This window comes from Peromyscus eremicus, chromosome 4 (assembly GCF_949786415.1).
Source record: "Peromyscus eremicus chromosome 4, PerEre_H2_v1, whole genome shotgun sequence".
Taxonomy (NCBI): Eukaryota; Metazoa; Chordata; class Mammalia; order Rodentia; family Cricetidae; genus Peromyscus; species Peromyscus eremicus.
The window spans coordinates 77,652,920-77,680,119 of record NC_081419.1 but is presented as its reverse complement, the minus strand read 5'-3'; the positions used below and the strand labels follow the sequence as shown (position 1 = coordinate 77,680,119).

General features: G+C 43.7%; 1 long non-coding RNA gene across 2 annotated transcripts; it reads left to right on the top strand.

Annotated features, from left to right (window-relative positions):
* Positions 1 to 426: 426 nt before the first annotated feature.
* LOC131908406 (uncharacterized) lies at positions 427 to 3,056 on the top strand. 2 transcript variants are annotated; one of them, XR_009378581.1, is made up of 3 exons: positions 427 to 731; positions 1,675 to 1,857; positions 2,690 to 3,056. It is a non-coding gene; the product is annotated as an uncharacterized LOC131908406 (long non-coding RNA). The 2 variants fall into 2 exon arrangements; XR_009378582.1 differs by lacking the exon at positions 1,675 to 1,857.
* The last annotated feature ends 24,144 nt before the right edge of the window (positions 3,057 to 27,200 follow it).

The window sequence follows — 27,200 nt, the reverse complement described above, 5'->3', positions numbered from 1 at the left end:
TTCTTGAAAGAAATATACAAACGCCTATTTATTGAGAAACACATAGATGTAAGCAGAAACGGTATATTTACTGTGACAGAGTTGGCCAAAGAAGACCAAATCATGGATGAAGTGAGGACTATCTAACTCAAAACCACATCCTTTGAGCTAAGGCCGCTTTTTATGCGCAACACTTGACTTTTAAGAAGAGGGTAGGAGTTAGACAAGTTACACAGGGAATGGAGAGTGGAGTTGGCTTTGGGGGGCAAGATTGTAATATGTGGTGGGTACTTTCATTTTTTTTTTTTTTTTTGGCTCTCCATCATCCAACCCCCTCTTTGGAAGGATTTCTTCAAATTGTTGAGCTTTTTGTAGGTAGAACCTCCTGGTCCACCTCCTCTTGTGAAGTCATAAAAGGGGAGCTCCTTCCTTCAGAGTTCTGGCAGCCTGGGCTTATGAGCTTGTCCAGTAAGACGCTTCTGTACGGGACCTGAAACTTTTTGCATGGGACCCAGGCTGGGAGTGTGCATCGAGACGGGCCCGTCATAACAACAGTCTGGGCAGTGATGGTGGTGACAGCAGCAGAGGCCATGGCCGCAGCCATGGAGACACCTGTAGCAGGCCTTAGATGAGGCCTTCCTGAGAAACGACGTTGCTCTTGCATGTTGTCCCTCACAGCTCCGAATCGCTCTGCATGCACACACATCTGCTTCACTCGTCTGGTTTAGTGTCGATTCTGTGTGTTTCCCTAAGTTAGTCCAATAATTTTCCTTTCAAAAGTTATTGTATTTATTTGTGTGTCTGTGTGTGTGTGTTCCGTGACCCATGTGTGGAAGTCAGAGGATAACTTGTGGGAGTCATTTCTCTCCCTCAACCATATATGTCCTAGGGATTACACAGGTCTCCAGGCTTGTCAGCAAGTGCCTTTGCCTGCTGAACCATCTCTCTGGCCCTTTTTATTTTATTTTTATTTACTTAAGCTACAGTTGATTTCTCTGGCTGGTGAATGAGGTGAACAAGGTGAATTAATCCTCCCTAGGATTCCACTTGGGCCACTAGATATACTCAATGGTATATGGCATGCGAGTAACTTTTGTGAAGAGTGGGTTAGTGAAGAGCCCTGAGATCTATGTTCTCTAAGGAGAGAAGAGGAGTATGGACAACAAGGATTGTGTATCTACAGACTTGCATGGCCACGGAAATAATGCTAATTGAGTAAATGAATGAAATTCCTCTTCCCCCTCCTTTCTCCCCTTGATGCAGGTTCTTGCTCTGTAGCTCGGAGGGGCCTCTATTTGCTGTGTAGCCCAGGTTGGCTCCAAAGTTTCAGTGATTTTCCTGTTTCCTGTTTCTGCCTCTTGAATGCTGGTATGATAGAGATGTGCCAGCATACTCTGCCAGAAAATGTTTCTTGAGAAAAATTTGATTCATTTTTGAGTTTCCTGCCCAGGTACATGCATATATTGGTAGTGATGTTAGGCATTATTTGTGTATTTCATATTCCATTTAAGTAAGAGCCTATGATCTTATTTAACATAAGAAATTCTGCATTATCTGAGATATGTCTTGCTATATGGAGGGGAACAGGGTCCTGGATATTTTGATTTTCTAAGCTCTGTCTCATTTGAATGTTCTGGAAGAAAGGCATCAGAAGAAGGGTTTGTCTCTGATTACCCAATCATTGTGATTGTCTAGACAGGGCTTACACAATGTTTATGGGTCACTCTTGGAATGCCCCTGTACTGCTGAGAAACTGCCTGGAATCAGAAGCTCATTTTTTGAATGGGATTGAATGCTTGGGAAGACCTGAGGTGACCTTCAGGGCACCATTCAGAAATCACACAGAAGGCAAGCAGAAGGCAGGTTCTTTGAGACCTGGTTGGTATCCATATAAGCATCATTTCAGATAAACCTATTTCAGTTAAAAGGGGACCACTCCATGTGCTCTTGTTCTGCTTATTCTATTTCAGTGGTCTTGTGATAGGTATGAATAGGAATCCTTTACTAAATCCTACAGAGAATGTTTTCACTAAAAACAAAACCTCACCATGAATTGGCTCCAGAAGAGTAGAAAGCATCCTCTCCCCTGAAAAGTCAGGTGTGATCAACTGAAGTTCCCAATGCGTTCCTTATGGAAGGCTGCGGCAGAACGGCTCACCACCTTCCGTAGAGTTGTGAAGACAGTATACTCCCTGCTGCATTCAAATTCAAGGGCCACATACATAAGGCTAGGCAGAGGTGAAAGTTGAGAGCATGCAGGGGTCCTCACTGGAAATCACAGAGAGCTGGTTGGGTCTTGAACAGAGACACATGGATGCAGGAGAGTATTCGAAGCTCATTCCAAGTCACCAGGAGATTGATTTACCAGTCTGGGAAGTCCCTGAAGAATCAGACCAGAGAAAAGAGTGTCTGGGGGCTGGAAGACCCAACTAGAGCAAACACAGATAAGAATTTGGGAACAGTTAAGGAAAGAACCTGATTGATCTTGCTGAAAAACATTCTCCTCATTCACAAGGCATCAGCATCAAATTGGTGACCCTTACTTTGTTGGATCTTGAAGAGTAGATCTTGGATGGATTTGATGAGAGAAGGCATACATCTATTTACATTTAACATGATGGTTTGACTATCTTCATGTCCTCTCCATTCAAAATATGAATTTTCCCTCCCTTTATACTTCTCACATTTAAATCTCTTCTCTTTTTCATAGGGAAAAGACTAGACCTCAGCTACCTGACTTAGAGAAAGCCTCAGCTCATCTTTCAGAAACATTTCCCCTGCTTGCGTGGTGAAGAGAAGATGGAATTCATGGCACATTGTCTTTTTTTATGCCATTTCTCTAAGGAACTTGAAGCCTCAATTTAGTGGCAAAAGTGCTTTTTCCTTTGCAGGCCGAAAGTTTAAGATGCAGAAAAGAACAGAAGGATTCCTTAAGCTCTGCTTTTTTCAGAGGATTGGAGCATAAGAATTAGAAGAGGGCCACTCTGTAAACCCCACCAACAGCCTATGGCTAGGAAGGTCACAGGTCCTAGGAGGCATATACTTCTGATGTTTCATTAAGAGGACATCTCATCAAATTGTCTTCCAAATATGTATGTTTATACCTATACACTAATGCTGCCTTCAGCCAGAGTCAAAGAAGCTGCCCCCACCTCCCAGGGGACAGTCACTAATTCAGAGACTCATAACTGGTCAAAGTGCTGAGACTAAGTAACTGATGAGTGCTCAGCTCTACATGGAACTTCCGTATCATCCACTCCAGGGCCCAGGGAATGTTGCAGAATTTGCCATGAAAAAATTGTAAGAGCTGGAGGATGAGGAGGAGTGCTATAAAGCATTCTGGGTGTGACATGGCCGTTGTACATCATGAGCTTACAGCAGGATGGCTACCTCCATGAGACCTGCACAAACAACAAAGAGGAGCAAGTAGGGAAGGGATTAGTTGGGCAGATAAGAGTCAGCTGGAGTGGGAAAGAGACAAGAGAGGACGGTGTGTATGTGTGGGTGAACACGATCACACCGCAGTATATACATGCTGTATACATGTATGAAATTCCCAATTAAAAAATAAGAGAGTGTTTGGCAGACACGGAGGGATTTCCCAGGAAGAGCTGTTTGCATACATGGTGGCCCAGGCTGCCTGAGAGCTGCATAGAGACAAGGGTGCAATAACAGTGTTTTGGAAACTGTGGTGGGAAGGAGGCAGTGAGTCAGTGCTTACTGCCCCCAGAAAAAGATATCACTCACGGGGAGGCTTTGGACAAAGTCTATACATGCATGTGGGGTGGGGTTGGAAAGACAGATTGGCCTATGGGAACTTAGAAGAAGAAAGTGGGGGAGAAAGAAGTGAGTGAAGGAAAGGTTGGGGAAACACACTGGGGAAATAGTTCTGAAAGTGGGTTTCTTGAGGCAGGAAGAGCTGTCGAAACAAAGAACTCTGGGTCATTCCGAGAGCAGAGGGCCATTTGTGAGATGTGTGGGAAGCCCATGGGTGTTCATCCCCTGTTGTCATGCTTCCAATTTTCATTTCTTTTTTTTCTTTCTTTCTTTCCAACACATGCGAAATGATTGTGGCTTAGAGCGATGCTGTTTTGGTAGCCTTAGGGCTATACTTAATGTCCGAGTTTAGGGCTTAACCAAACATAGCTTACCTGGAAACTGTTCTTTATTTATCAGCTGTCAGAATAGAAGCTGAGTCACAGCTTCACAGTGACACCAACACGTCTGGTTTCTGTCTCAGACTTCCTTATTTCCTGGCTGTTGGCGATCTTCACTTTTGCTTGTTCGGAACTTGAAATAACTGTTCACCCTGCTTGAGAGTGATGCCCTTGGACAGGTCCCTCACTAGTTCTTTTCCCAGACAGCAATGGCTTTGTTTTAATGACTATTTTTCAACATTGAACTGTGTAGCATTTCCTCAACCAACTGTCAGCAAGTCTCCTGGGTAATTTCAAACATTGGCAAGTAATTTGGATTTAGCTTGGAAATTTCACCTATCTGTAAACTGGATTTCATTTGTGTTTAAAAGGAAGCTGGGGAAAGAACCCATCTGTTTTGGGAGAAGGCCTTTATTCCTTCTCTTTCCAGCTTAGCAATCAACTACAATCTACTCACTCTATCCCCATGCCTCATCCTCTGTTTACAGGTGAGGTGGGGAACACCACCATCTTAGAGGGTCTGAAGCTGGAAAAAATTGGTGAGATGGATTCATAATGTACAAGATGGGAGGTAATTCCTTCATTTGCTAACATCCTTTTTATCACAAGAAAGACTGCGAGAACCCACCAATGGAGGAGTGGCCAATCACAAAGGATAAGTCAAGATGACCCTTTGACCCCAGAAAAAGAACCTGAGCTTTTTAAAAATTACACGTAGTTTATCTTATCCTTTTCTATTATCTATCTGTATAGATGTTGTAGTGTGCATCGTATATCAGTGTATTGATAAATGTATGTTATCTATCCTCTCTCTTCCTCTCCCCCTCCCCTCTGTCATCCACCTGTCCTCACACTGAGTAGTAGCTCTCCTAGAAGCATAAGCTCCTGTGAGATTCTTAGTCGGGTCCAGATGTGAACCAGGAACTGGATTTATCCCTTCATCTGGCCCTCACCAAAGAGCCTTTCTCCGGTGTAGTTTTACCTAAACTCTGATGTGAGAGACAAATGAAGAGGCTGAGTGTGGGGGTAAGGATGGGCCTGCCTCTGTGTTTCCTTTGTTCTCTCCTCTGCTGTTTGGAAACCACTGTGGTCGCTTCCCCAAGACGCATCTTTGGAGAGTAACTGGTTCCATGTTTGAAATCAGAAAATGAGATATGGCCTGGTTTGGCCAGGCGGTGGTGGTGCACGCCCTTAATCCCAGCACTCGGGAGGAACAGGTGGATCTGTGAGTTCAAGGCCATCCTGGTCTACAGAGTGAATTCCAGGATAGCCAGGGCTACACAGAGACATCATGTCTTTTTTTTTTTTTTTTTTTTTTTTGGTTTTTGGTTTTTGGAGACAGGGTTTCTCTGTGTAGCTTTGCGCCTTTCCTGGAACTCGCTTTGGAGACCAGGCTGGCCTCGAACTCACAGAGATCTGCCTGACTCTGCCTCTCGAGTGCTGGGATTAAAGGCTGTGCCACCACCGCCTGGCAGAGACATCGTGTCTTAAAAAACAACAAAAGCGAAACAAAACAACAAACACAAACATAACAAAACAACAATAAAAAGATACGGCCTGGTTCTCAGATTAGATTTCTCAGACATCTGTCACCAGCTAGATCCATCCCAGCCTCTTATGTGTGTCATGTGCTTAACACACTCTCACTGCCTAGACTAAGAGAAGGGCTCAGCAGCTCAAGCATGACTTGGGGCAGCTCGTCTCCCTCCATGCCATCTTCCCCAGGCCTTTTTTTGCTTTCTACTGCTTTGGTTTTTCTTTTCTTTTCTTTTCTTTTCTTTTCTTTTCTTTTCTTTTCTTTTCTTTTCTTTTCTTTTCTTTTCTTTTCTTTTCTTTTCTCTTCTTTTTTCAGCACAGTTGGCTGCCCCAATGGAGCCATCAGTACTCAAGACTATATAGAACAGGTTACAGAACGTAGCTAGCCTCCTGCAGCAAGCCCTTCTCTGATCTTGTTTCAGATGTGCTCTTAGATCCCTCTGTAGAGGGAGATTCTACTCAAAGTAAACACAGTGCCATAGCCTGGGACCACCTCCCATTAGTCAATTCAATTATGTTTCCATCTGGATCGAGGATAGCCTATTTCTCAAGGAAATTTATAGGGTATAATGTCTTCATAACCTTAGTGGGACAAATTGCCTTATGGAATTAGGAGGAAATGTGGGTGTGGCAAATGGAGACATTACTCAGATCCTTGAGATGAGGTAGTCAGGGAGCCTCCTTTGTTACCAGCCCTTGATCTCAAAACACCCCACTCAGAAAGGCCCCAGCCAATGGTCTCTTATGTCTGATGAAGACTTACCTCCAGTACAATCCTATTGGGCTAACAGACTATATCATGATTGCACAGCTCCTCCACCCCCAATCCAGTGTGTATTTTTTCAAAGATGTTTCTCTACTCCAGTATTTTTTTTGTACTCCTAATTGTGTTTTAGCATCTGCTTCCTGGAAATCAAGAGGTTGGATATAAAGGGGAGGAAATGGAAACAAAATGTAGGATTCGATGGGTTTTCATTTTGTTTTTAATTAGATTTCTTAAGTTCACTCTCCTAGCTGGTGGCTATGAATAGGCTCTGGGATAACTGAGGGTTACTGTTAGGAGATAAACAAATATATATATTTATTTACACACACACACACACACACACACACACACACACACACATCCCCAATATTGCCTACAGCCTGCATACATAACATATCTAAACACATTGAATAATTTATGTGCCGTTTAAAAATATATGAAACACAATTCACCTACTTTTTAAGTAGTGTATCTTTAAACAGTAGACACTGGTATAACACACACACACACACACACACACACACACACACACACACACGGAAGGAACTCTCAATTTAAGAGAATTGTAAACCACTAATTTAGATGATGCCACTTCTTGTCTTCATATAGTAACTGAAGATTTCCCAAAAACATAATAAATAAGGAAGTAAATAAATAACCAATAACTTTGAGAAACAACTGCCTGATTCCCATACTGAATAGCTCTTATTTGACCATTTCAAAGCTGAGAGGTACTAGAATGACCAATTATAGAATACAATGAGATGTCACATGTCCCTTTAATACAAACTCAAATGTAAAATGTGTGCATATTAACTGGAAATGTGCAATCTTGATCCTTCTGTGCAGAGGGAGAATTAGGTAATAGATGTTTAGCTTGTGTCAAATAGTCCCATTTGTTTTGGGGAAAGTGCTTTTTTCTAAGCATACAATAGCTTTCTAGAAAGCAGGTACCTATAGGTTTGGGTTGCTGCTATATAGAATCATGGAAGAGATCAATGAACTTGTTCAACAGAGGAAGACACTGGAAAAGTCAATCTGGAAAAGCCTAAAAACTTTTTCAAAGCCATATAACAAATACGTGGCACATTTTATTATGGTTTGATGAGGTCAAAGGTTGCTAGGTGTTTCTGTTGCTGTGATAAACATGACCAAAAACAAGTAGGGGAGGAAAGGGCTCATTTGGCTTACACTTCCAGGTAAACAGTCCATCACTAAGGGATGTCAGGGCAGGAACTCAAGCAGGAACCTGGACACAGGAATTGATGCAGAGACCATGGAAGAGTACTACTTACTGGCTTCCTCCCCTGGAGTTGCTCAGTCTGTTTTCTTATTTGCCTAAGACTATTTGCCTAGGGGTCGTGCTGCCACCAGTGGGCTGGGCCACCCACATCAATCGCTAATCAAGAAAATGCCCCCCACGGATTTGTCTGGAGGACAATCTGAGGGAAGCATTTTCACAATTGAGCTTCTCTCCCCAGATGATGCTAGCCGTTGTCAAGTTGAGAAAGACTAACCAGCACACTAGGTTTACATGTCAAGATATGCTAGACTGTGTTTCTATGAGAACTATCACAAATGTTAGTGGGTTAACGTAAAGGAATTTTATTACTGTGTCACCCAGATTTTACTGAGGCTCTGGATGATCTCTAGAACACCTGTTCCCCGCTTGGTACACCATCAGTCCAGGCTCTTTTGATTCCATGACATGTCTACTTCAAGAAACGACTACATCATTGCCAGAGCTTGTGTGGGGAACTACAAAAGCATCACTCACTAGTAGCTAAATGCCAAAGAGACACTTGGGTCACAGTCACAGGGTGCTCTGTAAGAGTTGAGGAGACTGGGATAAAGATGAGCATTACACATCTCCATCTTTCCAGGCTCCCCAGAGTGCCACAAAATCCCATTTACTATTGGGGCAAACTGCAAAGTTCTCTGAGAATGCTGGTTTATTAAGCCATTTACGATCAGTAGCATCTAAGTTATGAATCAGTTCATTTTTATCAGTCACTAAAACATGGGGGAAATATAAGATCCTGTGCCAGTGAGGCCTCTATTGCTGTGATAAACACCATGACCAAAATACTTGGGGAGGAAAAGGTTAATTCAGCTTACAGCTACAGTCCTTAATGAAGAGAAGTCAAGGCAGGAACCTAGAAGCAGGAACTCAAGCAGAGGTCATAAAGGAACACTGTTGATTGGTTTGCTCCTCCTGGCTTGCTCAGCCTGCTTTCTTATACAACCCAGGACCTTCAGCCCAGTGGTGGCACCACCCATAGTGGGCTGGGCCCTCCCAAATTAATCTTAGTTAAGAAAATGCCCCCACAGACTTGCCTGCAGACCAATCTAATGGAGACATTTTCACAACTGAGTTCCCCTCTTCCCAGATGAGCCTAGCTTATGTCAAGTTGACAAGAAACTAAGCAGCATAGATCCCTTTTAAATAAAAACAAAATAGCCCAGTGACTTGGTCAGACAGGACAGAGTTTACGTGGAACTCCTGGAAGACCCAGCAGTAGAAATGTGTAATGGTGGAGGGTTGTGCATCTGAAGGGAGAAAGGTGCTGAAGGAGGCAAATGCTGTCCTTGACCATGGTCTTTAAATTTACCACTCAGTCTCATGTTCTTCATGAGCAAAGCCCTTTTCAGATGTCTGTGGTGTCATTCAAATGATGCCAAGTTTTATCAAACCTCTGACCTTCTGTTTGTCTGCCTTCTCTCCCCAGCTGTCTCATACTACTTTGAAAATAAGTTGCAAGCCTCAACTCTTGGGTTTCCTGTCCCATTCTCGTATCTGCAGTGTTGGGGGACTGTGCTGGCAGGACGAACAGGGCAGGAGGAAGTCAGGCCGAGTTTCAGCAGGTTTCTTAGCTCCTTGTCATTTCCCAGGCTGCTGCTTTTGCTGTCTGCATGCACTCAGGGGAGGTCACCCACCCAGTCTAGGGTTTCTGTTAGTCTCTCAGGGCTGGGTGTTTATTCAAGTCCTTAAGCCATCTAGACCTGTGGGCTGGACTTGGACGCCCTCTTTCGTGGAGTCTTTCCCCCTTTCCCTTCCAAGATGGGAAGGTAAGTGAGGAACCACTTTCACCCTTAGTGGAGCTGAGACATTTACTCTCAGATGAAAACAAGTTGCAGGTAGGGAGTCAGATGAGAGCCAGAATGAGGCCTGAGAGTTTTGTTAATTTATTTCAGTGAAGTTTTTCTTCCAAATTTTCTGATGGAGATCGCAAGTTCTAGTCTAGTCTAGACTCTGGAGGCAGACTGGCTTCACATCCTGGCTCTGCTAATTGCACTTATGAGGTAAAGTTTCTTAACCATTTTGACACTCAAACCTTTTCTTTTTCTTTTGAACTTTAAAATATGCACAGTTGCATCTACTTCAGTAAATTTGATGCTTTTAAGGGAAGATTCAATAAAGATTATTTTTGTTGTGACCTGAGGTGATTCTGGGAGACAGCTATATGATAAGTTCACACTGTGATTATCATTGTTACTCAGGTAACCATACCACAGGACTTAAGATACTCCTACTGATATGCATGACTGTTTCCACATCCCCAAATAGAACTAATGTGATCAGGCCTTCCTGCCTTTCTAGATTCTGGTATGTATCAAAACAAGTAAGCGATGTCTTGAAAATAAATGTATATTGTAAAGATATGACATACTATCCATTCTCTTAGTATATTTGAGATACTATAATGGAATATCACAGACTGGGCAGTTTATGAACAACAGAAACTTAGTTCTCTCAGTCTTGGGGGTTGGGAAGAAGCTCAAGATCAAGGCATCAATTGGTTCAGGATCTGGTGAGCCCCCACTTTCTCGTAGATGGTACCTTCTCACTGTAGCCTCACGTGATAGGAGCAGTAAGGCAGCTCTCTGGAGCCTCTTTTATAAGGTCACTGTCGTACTTTCATTTCTGTTGCTGTGACAAACACCCTGACCAAAACCAATGTAGGAGCGGGAAAGGTTTGTGTAGCTTGCAATTCCAGATCCATTGTCCTGGCTAGTTTTATGTCAACTTGACATTAATTGAAGTCATTTGAGAGGAGGGAACCTCAATTAAGGAAATGCCCCCATAAGATGGGGCTGTAGGTAGAGGTGGTGGTGGTGCACACCTTTAATCCCAACACTCAGGAGGTAGAGGCCAGCCTGATCTACAGAGTGAGTTCCAGGACAGTCAGGGCTGCATAAAGAAACCCTGTCTTGAAAAACAAACAAACCAAAACAAACAAAAAGCAATGGGGCTATAGGCAAGCCCATAGGGCATTTTCTTAATTAGTGTTTGATGGGAGAGAGCCCAGCACATTGTGGGTGGCGCCACCCCTGGGCTGGTGGTCCTGGGTTCTATAAGAAAGCAGGCTGAGCAAGCCAGTAAGCAGCACCCCTATGGCTTCTGCATCAGCCTCCAGGTTCTGTGGTGATATATTGTGTACCCTAACAAACTTGCCAGAGGATCAGTGGACAGAGCCAGCCACTAGAGTAGACATAGAGGTCAGGCAGTGGTGGCACCCTTAATCCTATCATTCTGGAGCAGAGATCTATCTGGATCTCTGTGAGTTCAAGGCCACACTGGAAACAGAGCCAGGCTATGGTGGCAGACACCTTTAATCCCAGTACTGGGAAGTACACATGCCTTTAATCCCAGGAAGTGATGTCAGGGCAGAGAAAGTTATATAAGGCGTGAGGAGACAGGAACTTGCTCTCTTTAGACTGAGGATTTCGTAGAGGTAAGAACTTGTGGCTGGCTTACTCTGCTTTCACCCCAATATCTGGCTCTGGGTATTTTATTACAATACCTTTTAAGATTAGTGTTACAAGGTTCCTGCCCTGCCTGAGTTCCTATCCTCACTGCTTTTGATGATAAACTGTTATATGGAACTGTGAGTGAAAGAAATCCTTTCCGCCCATGTTGCTTTGGTGTTTCAGTAAAGCAACTGTAACCCTATCTAAGACATCCATCACTGAGGGGAAGTCTACATAAGAACTCAAGCAGTAGTCACATCGCATCTAGAGTCAAGAGCAGAAAGAGACAAATGCACCGTGCTGACTGCTTGCTTATGCTCAACTCGTTTTCTTCGCTGAGTCTACCTGCCCGAGAACAGTGCCAGGCACAGTGGAGTGGACACACCCAGATCAGTCAACAAGCAAGACAATCCCCCACAGGCACGTCCACAGGCCAACCTGATCTAGGCAGTTCCTCAGTTGAGACTCTCTTCCCACATTATTCCAGGCTGTGGCAAGTTGACAAAACCAACCAGCACTTTCGCTAATCCCATTCACTAAAACAAGCCCTCGTGGCTCAATCACCTTCCCCAAATCACCACTTCCTAATGCCATCACCTTGGTTGGGTTACAAAATATGAGTCTGGTGAGGATCCAAACACAGCATTTTATGAAGTACCAGGAACGGTGACAGTGGGGCGGTAATGTCATCCTCCATCCTCTTAGCATTTAGGTTTCTGCTATTTTCGTGGGACTGGCCTAAGGGACCATGTTGTGTTGTATGCAGCTAGCTCTTACAATACTGCCTTTGACAAAACCTAGTCCCATTGAGAATGTTGCTTTTTACATGGAATACCTCATGGAGACTGGGGCTCCTCTGTCAGGGGTTGTGAGTCTTTTGAGGGGCCATTGACAGAGGCTAGTTCATAGCTGGGAAATCTTGGGATGAGCAGATCCTGGATCCACAGGGGCCTGAGGCAGTGGATCAGCATTTGATCCTTCTTCTTCTGGGGTGTGCCTCTGAGGTTGGTGCTGCCTGGATACTTCTAGTTAGTAAATAGTTGGCATTCATGGAAAAGAGAAGGAAAAAAATCACCAGTGATGTCATCCAACCCACTGGGCCACAGTTCTTGTTTCAGAAGGAAAACTCTATTTCCCCTTAGTAGACAATGTCTGAGGAGGAGGAGAACCCATTTGTCTAGAGCAGGCATCTACTGAATTACATAGTGAAATATGTTGACTCGTTTCAGGCAGTGCCTTGTTATTGTTCTGTTGCTGTGAAGAGACACCATGACCAAGGCAATTCTTAGAAAAAGAACGTATTTTTAATTTGGAGGTTGCTTACAGTTTTAGAAGGTTAGTCCATGATCATCATGGCAGGAAGCAGGCCAGCATGGAGCAGTAGCTGAGAGCTTTACATTCTGATCCACAGTCAGCAAGCCGAGAGAGAGAGAGAGAGAGAGAGAGAGAGAGAGAGAGAGAGAGAGAGAGAGACAGGCAGACAGACAGACAGACAGAGAAAGGACTGGGCCTGCTATGGGCTTTTGAAACCTTGCAGCCCACTCCCAGTGAATCACCTCCTCCAACAAGGCCATATCTACTCCAACATGACCATACATCCTAATCCTTTCCGAACAGTTCCACTAACTGGGGGCCAAGCATTCAAATATATGAGTCTATTGGGGGCATCCTCATTCAAACCACCACACATGGGTTCTTTGATTCTAAGTAAAGCTTTGGTGAATTTTTGTAAATAAATAAAAATTACACACACCATACAGTATATACATAAATGTTAGAAAACTAGAGGGTAGCTCAAATATAATCAAATAAGAATCTGAAGACCCTGGTTTTGCATAGGACATGAATTAGGAGGTCTTGGTAGGTGAAACCTGTTAGCCAGACTCCATGGGTCAAGCCACTCAGGATTGCATCCCTGGGAAGCATGAGTTAGTGCGATGCCAATGATCTGTGCAGCAGAAGGGAACATGCTTGGTAGCCCATGTGTGGCAAGGAGAAGCTGCTAATGAACTACACAGGCTGTGCCAGCTGAAGGGGAGCAGGCAGCTGAACAGGCCTTGGTAACAGGTGTCTGCTCCAGTGGCTGTGGATGTCATCTGCCTCATTGTTACAGTTTCTCCCTGCGGCTGTTAGGGCCCACATAGATCCAAATGGACTCCACATGCCTTTGTTTGTAAAGCATGTGTGTAACAGCATGAAGCTGTGTAGAAGGGACACCACAGTCTTCTCACTCAACATCAGAGCTCCATGTCTGTGGCTGTCTGGAGAAAACCTGGCAGTCGTCCCCAGAGACCTCTCTGCTAGTCTCACCTTTCCTGTGAAAGGTCCATGCTTAGATTCAGGCATGTTGGGCTTCCCGAGGTCCCTGAACACACCGTCCGGCACTTGCTTAGACCATAAACTAAAAATAAGTGTTCCCAGGACTCTTCCTGTTGGCGGTGACAGTTGAACCATCACCTCACCACAAAGACACTTGTCATTTGGGGGTTTAGAAAAGGGAAACACTTAAGTGCTAGTTTATCAGACTAAAAGAGTTACAACAACAGCCCCAAGGACAACACTCTGCCCACCCACAGCCTTCTGGTCAGAGGTGAGAGTCTCAGCTTACAGGGAACACTGAGCCTTATGACCCACGCTCTTACCCCGCTGAGAGGGAGGGCGTGATGATGCGAGGCCACAGCAGCTGCCTTTCAAAGTTCCCAGGGAAACTTTAGAAGAAACAACAGTGTTATTTAAAAGGCATCAGAAACAGTCTAAAAAGATGATCAGAGAGAGAGCCTGCAGTTCTGTGCATTATTAATATTTTGGGGGTGTTTCTCATCCTGGACTTTTTTGATCAATAGGAAGACCTTAGGGTTCAGGGGCATTGTGCCATAGATCAGAGCTTTGCCTCGACCTTCTCCTGTCCCTCAACTGGGAACGATGCTGGCCTGAGGCAAGAGTTTAATGAGCACTAGTGTGAGGAACATTTTAATGCATGTCATTCATAAGCTTCCTTGACTGCCCCCTTAATTTTCTAACATAAGGCTTTAACATTGTTAAACATGTTTTAACATTTCTTAGCTAGTTTTATTTTAATGACTTTGTGATGCTCCATAAAATGGATATTGTATAACATAGTGAATCAGGATCCTGGCATTAGACAAGAAATTCTGTGATGGATATTTCTAGGTACCATTTTTCAAAGAAGAGTGCAGCCTTGAACCCCATTGGACCTGAAGTTTTGGGGCTGATACATGTGAAGAGGTAGATTTAATGGGATCAAGTCTAATGATCCAGTTTCTAGGTCATTTATCCAGTGACCAATTTATCATTGTTCTTTTTCTTCTCATATCTTTGGAAGTTCTTCTTCACTGGTTAAAAAAAGACTTGAAAATTTAAATAAACACCAACTGCCTTTAAATACTTGTTGCTAAGTCATAGAAAAAACTTAAGGGGCCAAGAAACCAGACAGGCCTACCTTCTACTTTTAACAACATATATCAAGCTTTTAAGCCTTTTCTTTTATATGTGAGAAATATATTTTGCATTGTAATTGTAATACTTATTTCCATTCGACACTTAGCCTGTTGGTGTGGCAATAATAGTAACAACATTTATTTTTAAGGCAGAAAAGAGGTTCTGTAAACCCACTTTACTTTTCCTGTGAAAATATCTAACCTTCCTTTCTAGAAGTTTCTTGGGATCCAGACATTGATATGAGGCCTCTTTCCTGTTCCATTTACCTCGTCAGAAAGCATGCATTTTTAGAGTATTGACTGGAGCAACAAAAAAGACTTATAACAAAGGCTATCACCGAGACACTGTGCTTAATGTGTGTCAGGTGCTTGTCCAAGACTGAAGGGATGAACTGCTCTATCTAATTTTAACAGAGGGGGATGTCCTATTAAGATTCAGTGGGCCACTTGAAGAGGTTGACAAATACTGGAAGAGCCACTGAGATGGTTGAGTATGGAAGAGTGCGACCTGATCTTCTGGTCTTTGGAATTAGTGACAGAGTTGGAGCATGGCATCACTTCCAGCCAGAAGACTCTTTTAACACAGAGGAAAGATGACAATCATGTCCTAATGTAGCATACACCTTCCAAATGGAGGTGGACAGTGGCATGAGATGGAACGCACATAGGAAGGCACTGTCAGATGGGGAGGAGCAGAAGTAATCGTCTCATGATGTGTTTTAGAGAATCTGCAAGACTTTGCAAATTGTAAAAAAAAGAGATGGGATAATAAAAACAAAGGTTAAATCCTAGGTTGTTAATCAGGGTACTTAGACAAAACGTGGCCCCACACAGTTGAAGATGATAAAGTCTAGGGGAATAGCTGACTCATGGGGGAGGAAATGGAAGATTCTTTTCCTACTTTGCCATTTGCAGAACTGATGGTCTGGCTCAGAATAAAGAAGACAAAACTGGAAGCATTGACCTTTCTTTATCCAATGTTGTTAGGCAGGAAGAGACCAAATGTTGGGTAAAGAGCAAGTTGGGGCTTGACTGTTTCCAAGTCACATGACTTAAAAAGTTATTTAGTTACTTTCCACTGTTACTTTATTTTCCTACTCTCTAAAGGGAGAGTTAATATTGCCTGTTCTGCAGTATTGCTGATAGGATGTATGTCCAGCCCTTCACACAACATCAAGCACAGAGTAATTCCTTTACCTAAAAGTTACTTGTAGTCCTTTGAGTGGTCTTCTCAAGTTAGAGCTGTTTGACACACTAACCCTTGCCCGTGTGTGTCTTCTGCATCCTTTGTCTTGGTGACAGGGTCTGATGTGGCTAGAGAACTTACAGAAGATAGTGGCACTGCCACTGTATATGCCACCTGTCACCTGTGAGTGAGCGTTCTGTTCCTTCACCCAAAGGCATTGTTTCTTCCTAAAACACTCAGGACCCTGTGGATCATAAACACTCAAGGTATGCTTGTCAATGATGGAAAGTTACAATGTGGTGATTGAGAGCACTGATTCTACATGGCTGCTTGGGTTGGATTCTCATCTCTGTCCTTTATGAGCTGTATAACCGTGGAGGAGGTAACCTGATGGGACTTTGATTAAGTCCCTACAATTCTGAGACTCCTTAGAAATTCCTGCATCATAGGATTTTCTGTGAGTTTTAATGGAAGACACACATACACACAAACAACGCAAACACAAATACACATGCAAACACATACACACACACAAACACATACACACAAACTCACACACAATACATACAAACACACACATAAACTCACAACACACACACACACACCTAGGAACTTGTAACTACTATATAAACGTGTGTCCAATAAAACAAAAATATCTAAAGTGTTAGAAAACGGATGGCTTTGAGGTTAGCAAATGGCTACATAGGAGGAGAGGGAGGGCGGGGGAGTCCGGAGCTCTGGGTGGAGTGGAAGCAGACTCAGGATGGTGGTCAGTTGTGAAAGGAGCTGAGGACAACTCTACTGCTTCTCTCTTTTGTCTTGTTCAGCCCCCAGGGAACAAAGATTCCAGGGACAAACATTAAAGCCAAGTTGTTCTTTCCTCTTAGAAGCAGCTTTTAGTCCAGCTGAGGCCCAGGAAACATACTGTATCCTATGGCAGGTGTCTCTGCGGCTGCCGCATTCAACTGCAGAATAATCCCTCCAGCTGGGGATCAAGAAGACACAGTGAAGGCACCTCCCACCTACCTGCTTTGGCCTGAGTGTGGGGTTCCTTGTCAACATATCCAAAACAAGAAATAAAGAGTGTCAGAAGAGGGGTAGTGACTTTTGACAGAGAAGACAGGAAAAGCCTTTCCTAGGGGACAGCTAAGAGATGGACAGAGCCCCAGAGTTACGGGAAGTCCACGTTTGCTTTTGCCCTGTTGCGTGAAGAATGCATCAAAGGAAGCCAAGATGGAGAGCACGGGAACCAGTTTACAGGCTGTCACCGTGGTTTCCTTGGCTACGGGCTAGCGCTGGCAGCAGTAGTACCATTTCCTTAGATGCGGCAGTCTTTGGTGGTAGTGGTGGAGCAGATCAGGGTGGCTGGAAGCAAGGAGTGGAGGGTTCTGCTTGCCATGCTCATTTTCACAGGCCGAAGGAACACCTGCATGGGGCCACAGACTGCCCCCTGTCCACTCTCCTGCCAGGCCACTGCTACAGCAGCTCCAGTCTTCTTCCATTTTCAGATTTCCAGGAGGCATTGCCACAAGGTGGCCCCCTGAGAGGCAGTGCAGGGATGGTTGTCCATATAGGAAGTATAAAGTTAGCTCTCAGTAAGAGTCCTGAACAAGGAGACACGAGCTGAGGGAGAGTCGGACAGGTAAGTTCATTACTTTCCCCTCTCCCAAGGACTACTCTAAGGACTAATGTCTCAAAAAACAAACAAAACCCCTCCAAGCTTCTGGTGACCTGCGGGGTCTCCTAGCAGCTGGACGGTGATGTAGGTGATGATGGTGAAGGGTCAGCTGGACGGTGATGTAGGTGATGACGGTGAAGGGTCGGCTGGATGGTGATGTAGGTGATACATGGTGAAGGGTCAGCTGAATGGTGATGTAGGTGATAATGGTGAAGGGTCGGTTGGACGGTGATGGTGAAGGGTCAGCTGGATGGTGATGTAGGTGATGATGGTGAAGGGTCAGCTGGACAGTGATGTAGGTGATACATGGTGAAGGGTCAGCTGAATGGTGATGTAGGTGATAATGGTGAAGGGTCAGCTGGACGGTGATGTAGCTTAATGCCTTCTCCTTCACGTCCCATCCTTAATACTTTGGACTTAATTCTCCCATCCATACTGAGTGCTTCAATCCACGGCTGAGACTCTGTTTTGTAGAGAATTAACAAAGAAAACATCCAAAAGGAGGGGTCAAGGAGGAAGTTAGAAGTCTGCAGCTGAGGAGAGAAGTCAACTTCAGAACTATTCACTTTGGAAACTTGGGAAAACACATGAGATGCAAGGCCCTGGGGCTGTGTCATCACTTCACGACGTGTGGGTCGATGGAAATACAGGTCAAGGAGCAGACCTTAGGTTGCTCAACCCTCCCCCCACCCCACCCCGTTCAGATAGAAGGGCTGAAGCCAGCATAGAGGAAATGAGACAGAGTCGTATAGGATGTAGAAGAAAATTCAAAGGCATGTAAGGACAGATACAAAAGAAAGGAGCAACTAAAAACATGGTTTCCTCAGAGGTGGGGTGGGGGCTATCTGAGATGCTAGAGAAGAGGAACAGGAAACTATAGGTGTGCTATATTTTATATTAGCTTTTAGGTGCTGTGACCAAAAAAATCTGAGATTATCAAGTTATATATGTGCATTGATTCAGAGTTTCAGAGGTTGTGGTGCCTGGTTACACAGCCGCATCCCTTTAGACAGTACATTGTGGCAGTGAGAGCGTAATCATTGTGGAGGGAACTGCTCACCTCGGGGAGGTGGTCTAAAAGCATAAAGTAGGGTCTGGGTCCCTATGTTTTCTTCAGCATCACACCCCCATGACCTAATTTTCTTCTATTCTATCTAATCCTAAAGATTCCAGCACCTTCCAGTGGTGCCACAGACTGGCTACCAACCCATATTATCATATTAGTCTTTAGGAGACATTTAGGAGTCAAGCTATCAGAAATGGCAGGATGCAAGTGGTAGGTGGCATATAGAGAGCCATTTTAGTGAGGAAGTAAGACTGGGTTGGATCAGGGAGGGAAGGGGAAGGGGAAGTAGAAGCAGCTAGCATCATAGATGAGCCTGTGAAGAAACTTATTGGAAACAGGAAGGAAACAAACTAAGCAACAGGAAGATTAACTAGCATTCACTATGCACTAGAACTGAAGTGTGTGTAAGAGAAGCATGGACTTTGAGAGATGTGAGTTCTTATCCTTGCCTTGCCCTTCCCCAGCTGAAGAGGGAACACCACTTCCCTCTCTAGGCATTCCCTCTTGTTAAGGGTCTCTTAAGCTCAATGAGAGAACTGTTGGTTACCAGCACAGCGTGTGCGCCACAATGGCACCCTTAGAAATGTCCTGCCATGCTGGTTGTGTTGTGGTTCATAGGAATCATAGCTGGAGAAAAGTACTGGTGGCCCCGCTCTTTTGGAAGCTTGCATATCACCTTCTGGGGATGAAAACCAGTGAAAACCAGTCTTTAGGGAGGAGACTTTCAGATCAGATCAAGTTTGGATCCTCCAAGTCCTATGTCAAAATGAAACAGTCCTTAAGGTGAATAAAAGGCACCTACTTCTTAGAGTACTGGCAATATTAAGTAAGGCAGCGCATGCAAAGAACTTAACACAGTACCTAAAGCAATAGTAAGATTACATATACTTTATCCTTTGAAGTAATAGAGGTTATTAGTGAGAAAAACCTGCAGGATATTGTGGTCTGCTGTACACGGAAAGTGACATCTGGAGATAAAGAAGGAAGGCTTAGAAGAACTGTAGGTGTACCAGATACAGGCAGGGCTTGGGGTGCTTATGAGGACTACACTTCAGGCAGCTTAGAGAAAGACATGTAGGAAAGATGTCATGATGTCAGCCAGAGTGGTATAAAATCACACTCAAATAGGAAGACATTTGATTTTTCAAACTTTATTGTGTGTAGGCATGTGTGTCACAGTGGGCTTGTGGAGGTCAGAGGAAAGTTTGTAGGAAACAGTTCTCTCCTTCCATTATATGGATCCTGGGGATCAAACTCAGGTCATCAGGCTTGGCAACAAGCCTTTACCTGCTGAGCCATCTTGCTGGCTCAAAATATCCAAGATCTCCTTAAAGTAGAACAAAGTTGTAGTATTCATTCAACCAGATATCAATATATACCATAAGCCACAATAATTAAGACAATGAGGCATTGGTATAACAAAGAAACCTATGAAGGACACTAGAATCCAAACAAACTTGGGTATTTATTTTTGACAAATGCAGTATTTCAGAGAGGTTCAGAAAAGATGATCTTATCAGCAAATGGTGCTGAGCTAAATGGGGATCTACATGAGCAAAACTCAACCCCTGCCTCACACAAGAACAAAAGCAAAACTTCTGTGTGGTTTGTAAATTTTTTTGTAGACTTTGAAATTATAGAATGTTCCAGATCTCAGAAACTGAGCAACATCAGGCCTGCATGGCAACAGATGCTTGGATAAGAGACTTTCTAGAACACTGGGTGCCATAGCCTCTGAAAAGGAGAAAGAAATGAAAAGGAAAGGGAAGAGGGAGAGGAAGAGGAGGCAAGAAAATGGGTATGTTTGTGGGAGTGAGAGTTCTTGCCCTTTAGGTAGGTAACACTATAAATCAGACAAAATCTACTAAGATAAAGAATGTTTATAAGTTCAATTTTATCAAAACTTTTAGTTCATCAAAAGATTAAGGTTAAGTAAAAAGGACAGTTACAGAGTGTCATGGTTAATGTTCATTGTCCACCTGACAGAGTTTAGCCTTACCACGGGAAGAGCTATGTAGTGTGTTGATGAGGGTGTTTCCTGAGAGGCTTAACTGAGGTAGCAAGTTCTATCCTGGATGACGGCGGTGCCAGTCCCTGGACTGGAATCCTGGGTTGAATGAAAAGAAGAAAGTGAGCTGAGCACCAGCATTCATCCCCTGCTTCCTGACTGCCCGCTCAACGTGACCAGACATTTCACGTTCCTGTGGCCATGCCGTCCCTGCCACGAAGGACTGTACTTCCTGACTGTGAGCCCAAACAAATGCTCCTTCCCTGAAGTTGCTTTTGTCAGATATTTTATCACAGCTATGAGAAAAGTAAGTAATACACACAGTAGGAAAGTAGAGTCATAGCTCATGTAGCTATAAAGGGAGAAACCTGGTACTAGGGAAGTTGCCAGGAATCCACAAGGATGACCACAGCTTAGACTAATAGCAATAGTGGAGAGGGTGCCTGAGCTGGCTTATTCCGGCAATCAGATAGGTGAACATCCTAACTGTCATCATAGAGGCTTCATCCAGTAACTGATAGAAGCAGATGCAGAGATCCACAGCCAAGCACCAAGCCGAGCTCCAGGAGTCCAGTTGAAGAGAGAGAAGAGGGATTATATGAGCAGTGAGGGTCAAGATCATGATGGGGAAATCTACAGAAACAACTGAACCAAACTCATGGGAACTCATGAACTTTAGACTGACAGCTGTGGAACCTGCATGGGACTGGACTAGGCCCTCTGCATAATTGAGACAGTTGTGTAGCTTGATCTGCTTAAGGGGCCCCTGGCAGTGGGATCAGGATCTATCCCTGGTGCATGAGCTGGCTTTTTGGAGCCCACTACCTATGGTGGGACACCTTGCTCAGCCTTGATGACTGGGGAGGGGTTTGGACCTGCCTCAGCTGAATGTATCAGGCTTTGCTGACTCCCCATGGGAAGCCTTACTTTCAGAGGAGGGGTGGGATGGGTGGGGAAGGCTTGGGGGGGCGGGGAGTGGGAGGAGAGAAGAGAGGGAGATCTAAGGTTGGTATGTAAAGTGAAGAAAAATTTCTTAATAAAGACAAAAAAAAGAATTACACAAGTAAAAACAGGTAGCCCAATTGAACATACACGAGTAAAGTCCTGAACAGGTAGGTTCCTTGTGATGGTATAGTGGTATCTTACTTTACTTTCTATTTCTGTGATAAACCACCACCCAAAGCAGGCTGGGGGAGGAGAGAGTTTATTTCAGATTACAGCTGTAGTCTATCATAAATAGGCAGGAACTCAAGGCAGGAACTGAAGCAGAAGCCATAGCAAATCCGCTTACCAGTTTGCTTATGTTTTCTTTCCCCTGCTTTCTTATATACCCAGGACCACTTGCCCAGGGATGGCACCACCCACAGTGGGCTGGGCCTTCTCACATCAATCATTGATCAAGGAGATGTCCTCACAGACTAGCCTGCAAACTAGTCTGATGGAGGCATCCTCTCAATTAAGGTTCCTTCTTCCCTGGACAAAAACTACAGCACAAGCAATCAGTGGACACATGAGAAGGTGTTCATTTCTGTCAGCCTTCAAGGACACAAATGGAGATCATAATGAGATTTGACTCCGTTCTCTCAAGAACAAGAAGGGATGCTGTCAGGCCATACTAAGTGCTGGTGAGCATGTGGAAGCCAGACCTCTTACATAGACACTACTGACGGGAGTGAAAACGGAGAGCCATGGGGAGGAGAAGACTGCCACATCTACTAAACTTAGAGTTTGTACAAAGTCCATTCCTGGCAGAAATGAGGACACGAGTTCATTAAAGACAAACACAAAATACATCCATCGCACCACTGTTCATTTGTGACAATTCCAAACAAAAACAGTTCAGCTGGCCCTCAAGAGTGGAGCAGAGTTATAAATGGTTGTTTGCTCATAGAATGGAATGCTCTACTCCATGGAAATAAACTAACCACTATTACACATGACACTGGTGATTCTCTTCAATATAATGTAAAATAAATGAAGCCAATTACCAAAAAGTACATGTCGATCTGTGTACTGGCTGGTTTTGTGTGTCAACTTGACTCAAGCTAGAGTCATCAGAGAGGAAGGGGCCTCAGTTGAGGGAATGCCTCCGTAAGATCCAGCTGTAAGGCATTTTCTCAATTAGTGTTCAATGGGGGAGGGTCCAGCCCATGGTGGGTTGTACCATCCCTGGGCTGTTGGTCCTGGCTTCTATAAGCAAACAGGCTGAGCAAACCATGTGAAGCAAGCCAGTAAGCAGCACCCCTTGCATGGCCTCTGCATCAGCTCCTGCCTCCAGGATCCTGCCCTGTTTGACTTGTGCTGACTTCTTTTGGTGATGAACAGCAATGTGGAAGTGTAAGCTGAATAAACCCTTTCCTCCCCAACTTGCTTTTTTGTCACGGTGTTTTGTTTGCAGCAACAGAAACCCTAACTAAGACAATTTGGTTCTATGCATATAAAATTCAAAGCCCAGCAAAACTGATCTATGGTGTTCCATTTCACAGTGGTGGCCCCTTTAAGGGGGAAGGAGGAAGCAGAAGTGTGGAAAGAAAGCAAGAGAGCTCTGGCTGCTGGCAATATTTCACTTCTTGACCTGGTAATGCACACATAGCTGTGTTTACTTAGTAATGATTAATCAGTAGTTTACTTAAAGTTTCTACACGTTTCTGTGTGTCTTCTCTGCTCAATAGGTGAAAATGTTTAAGAAATTTGGTGAGTGCTGGTGGTAGTATGAACTTAAACAAACACTGTGGAAATCAGTGTGGTGGTTCCTCAGGAAGATGGGTATCGATCTACCTCAAGATTTAGCTATACCATTCTTGGGCATATACCCAAAAGATGTTTCATCCTACCTCAGAGACACTTGCTCAACCGTGTTCGTTGCTGCTCTATTAATAATAGCCAGAAATTGGAAACAATCTAGATACCAATCAATAGATGGATAAAGAAAATGTGCATATTTATTCAATGGACTATAACTCAGTCATTAAAAAAATGAAATCATGAAATTCACAAGTGATAGATGGAACTAGAAAAAAGTAATCTTGAATGAGGTAACTCAGACCTAGAAATACAAATCTGGTATGTATTCGCATTCCTATGTTGATTCTAGCTGTAAAGTCTTTGATAAGCAAGCTATAATCCATGTAACTACAGAGGTTAGGTAGACAGTAAGGGACTCGGGGGAGTGATGGATCTCCTTAGGAAGGCAACACAGAAGAGATAGTTATGCTTGGATGAGGAGGGGGACTGAAATGGGAGGATCAAGCAGAGAAGGGGAGAGAAGAGGGGGTGAGGAAGGGCATACAGGGAGAGGCAGCTAAAACTAAGTGCTGTTTAAGGAGTCATATGGAAACCTAATACAGTAGAAGCTTCCTATAATATATACATATATGAAGGCAATCTAAATGAAATCACCAAATAATGGGGGAGACAGAGCCCCAATTAGACATCTATTGTCACCAAATGAAGCTTCTACTACCAGGAATGGGTTACATCTAATCGAGTTCTCAGCCAAAGGAGTCCCATGGGGAACCCTCAAATAACCCAGGATATTGTTGTCAAGGCTATTTGTGGCTCTTCACAAACTGATGGTAAAGTCTTATTGCCCAAAACAATACCTACCCAACTTAGTGAACACAGAGAGATCTAGTTGGTGCCTACCTAAAGCTTTCACCTTTGTGGACTAGTATTCATGGTACTAGAAGGTACTCTGCACACTGCCAAAGGAGAAACATCAACCCAGCTACAAACGCTTCAGTCTACAAGAATGAACTGCCTACAAGCTATGTTGGTATAATAGTGGCAACAAAGCTTTTGGGAATAACCAGCCAATATCTGATTTGAATTAAAGCCCACTCCATGAGATGGAATTCATATCCAACATTGCTTGGGTGACCAAAAAAATGAAAGTAGATAGTTCAGGGTCCTATGGGTAAACCAAATACTACTGTTCTGGCAAAGAAACACAGCAATAAACTGACTCCTAATGACATTTGGCTATACTCATAGATCCGTGCCTCACTTAGCCACCATCATGGAAGCTTCCTCCTGTAGCAGATGGGAACAAATACAAAGACCCACAACCAGATAATGTGCAGAGAGTAAGAGACCTTGGAACACTCAGTCCTAACAGGGATGTCTTCATAAAATTCCCCATCCCCCCAGAGCTCAGGGAAATCTGGAAGAGGAGGCAGATAGAGTGCAAGAGCCAGAGGGAGTGGAGGACACAAAGGAATCAGCAAGGCCTTCTATACACACCAATGCACATATGAACTCAGACTGTGGCAACATGCACACAGCCTACGTGGGTTTACACTAAATAGGGTTCTAGAGCTGGAAGGAAACATGGACACACACACACACACACACCCCAACCCTAACTGAGAAGCTATCTTCAATTGATAGCCACTTGCAAATGAAAATTAATTTTCTTCAAGGGAGTCTCACAGGGAAAACAAACCACTGTTAGGGTAGGCCGATGGCCAGCTCTAGAAGGCCAACACAAAATGAACTCAGTGGTTTCTTTGGAGGTTCTTTGTCTTATAATGTTAAGTCAGGATGGTTTTCATTCATTTGTTTGTTTTGTTGTTTTGTCCCATATAGGTCCTTTGAGTATATAGCATGGCTTCCGCTTTAGGTTTGTTTTTTTGTTTGTTTGTTTGTTCGTTCGTTTGTTTGTTTTATGGGAATATGTGCGTCTCTGCATCGATCTGCACTTCTTTGGTGTAGCACGAATCTTAAAAGGTCTTATTAATAAAAAACAAACCTGAAGCCAGGTATTGGGGTGAATGCTGGAAGATCTGAGAAGCAGAACAAGCCACAGCCACACCACCTTGCCAGTTCCTCAGCTGATCCTGTTTCCTCAGACTGGAAGCCTCTGAGTTCTCATCCAAATGGATCTCAGCTGAACTGCTGCTCAAAAGCCTAAAAGCTTAACCAGGCCAAAAGCTTCTAGTTCCTGGTTTTCACGCCTTATATACCTTTCTGCTTCCTGCCATCACTTCCTGGGATTAAAGACTCACTTCCTGGGATTAAAGGCGTGAGTCACCATGCCTGGCTGTTTCCAGTGTGGCTTTAAACTCACAGAGATCCGGATGGATCTCTGCCTCCTAAGTGATAGGATTAAAGGCGTGTGTGCCACCATTTTCTGGCCTCTATATCTAGTGGGTGTTCTGTTCTCTGACCCCAGATAAGTTTATTAGGATGCACAATATTTTGAGGAACACAATATCACCACAGTTTGGGTTTTTTATGGGATTCCTCCCAAGTGCGTGAATGTGTGTATCTCTGCATCGATCTGTATTTCTTGTGCTTTTTCTTTGGCTCTTTTTCTTGGTTGGTTGTTTTGTCATACTCTGATTTGATTTGTTTTTTATTTATAATCTCATTTTATTTTATTATTATTCCTTAAATGTCTGTCTGTTTTCTAAGGAGAGACAGAAAGGATGTGGATCCTGATGGGAGAGGAGATGGGGAGCAGCAGGGGAAGGGAAAACTGTAATCGGAATGTATTGTATGAAAAAAATCTATTTTCAATGGAAAAAACTTAAAAAAAATTGATGGGTGACTCATATTTAAATAAATAAAATGTTTTATCTTCTTTCCTTTGACATAATTCCTTCACTCGAATTCTCTACTGTGTGTGAACTTGTTCTCACAAAATGTGTCAGTCAAGATGGGGTGGGTTAAAACTGGGATTACAATAAACCTTTTTTTTTTTTAAGTTTAAAATATTCCTAGCAACAGTGTTAAAAACAAAACAAAACAGGCTGTGTGGTGGTGGTGGTGGTGATGGTGGTGTACACCTTTAATCCCAGCACTTGGGAGGCAGAGGCAGGTGGAGCTCAGTGAGTTCCAGGACAGCTTGGTCTACAAAGTGAGTTCCAGGACAGCCAGGACTGTTACACAGAGAAACCCTGTCTCGAAAAACAAACAGACAAGCAAACAAAAAAACCCTACCAGGTATGGTGGTCCATACCTTTAATCCTACCTAACACTCAGGGGGCTGAGGCAGGTGAATTTTTGTGAGTTCAAGGCCAGCCAGAGTTATACAGCAAGACTCTATCTCAAGAAATATAATAAAAATGAAAAGAAAAAACAAAACAATTTTCTCTTTTCTGATAAAATCAGCAGACCTCACTCTCCTCTTTATTGCTGAAGAAAGTGAAATAGTGGATCCAGCAGTAATCCTGGGATCAGAGAGCAGAGAGATTCAAATTCGTTCCGTCACTCACCTGTCAAACGTCTCTTCAACAGCCATTGTAGCTCTGGCTCCGTTCCAGGCACCGCATCTAGAGCAGCGCAAAGCCCCAAGGCTCCTCTTCTCATGGAGTTTATGTTTTGGTAGAAACTACAGGGACCGTAAATATTTAAAACTGTTTTAGACATCATGATGTCTTGACATTTTCAAAAGCCTCTTCCAGCCTGGAAGGCAGCACAAAGGTCCAGCCTGGAGCAGGTCTTTAATATGCAAATCAGCTAACTTAGAGCCATACCTCCTCAGTTTGGCCCCAGCACCCCAAAAGACTGAATGTTTAATCATCCCAGAGTCAGACACCAGGGCAATGAGGAACAATCCAACAACTCAGAGCTTGATGAGTTAAGCAGCCTTGTCTATCTTGAACTCTTCA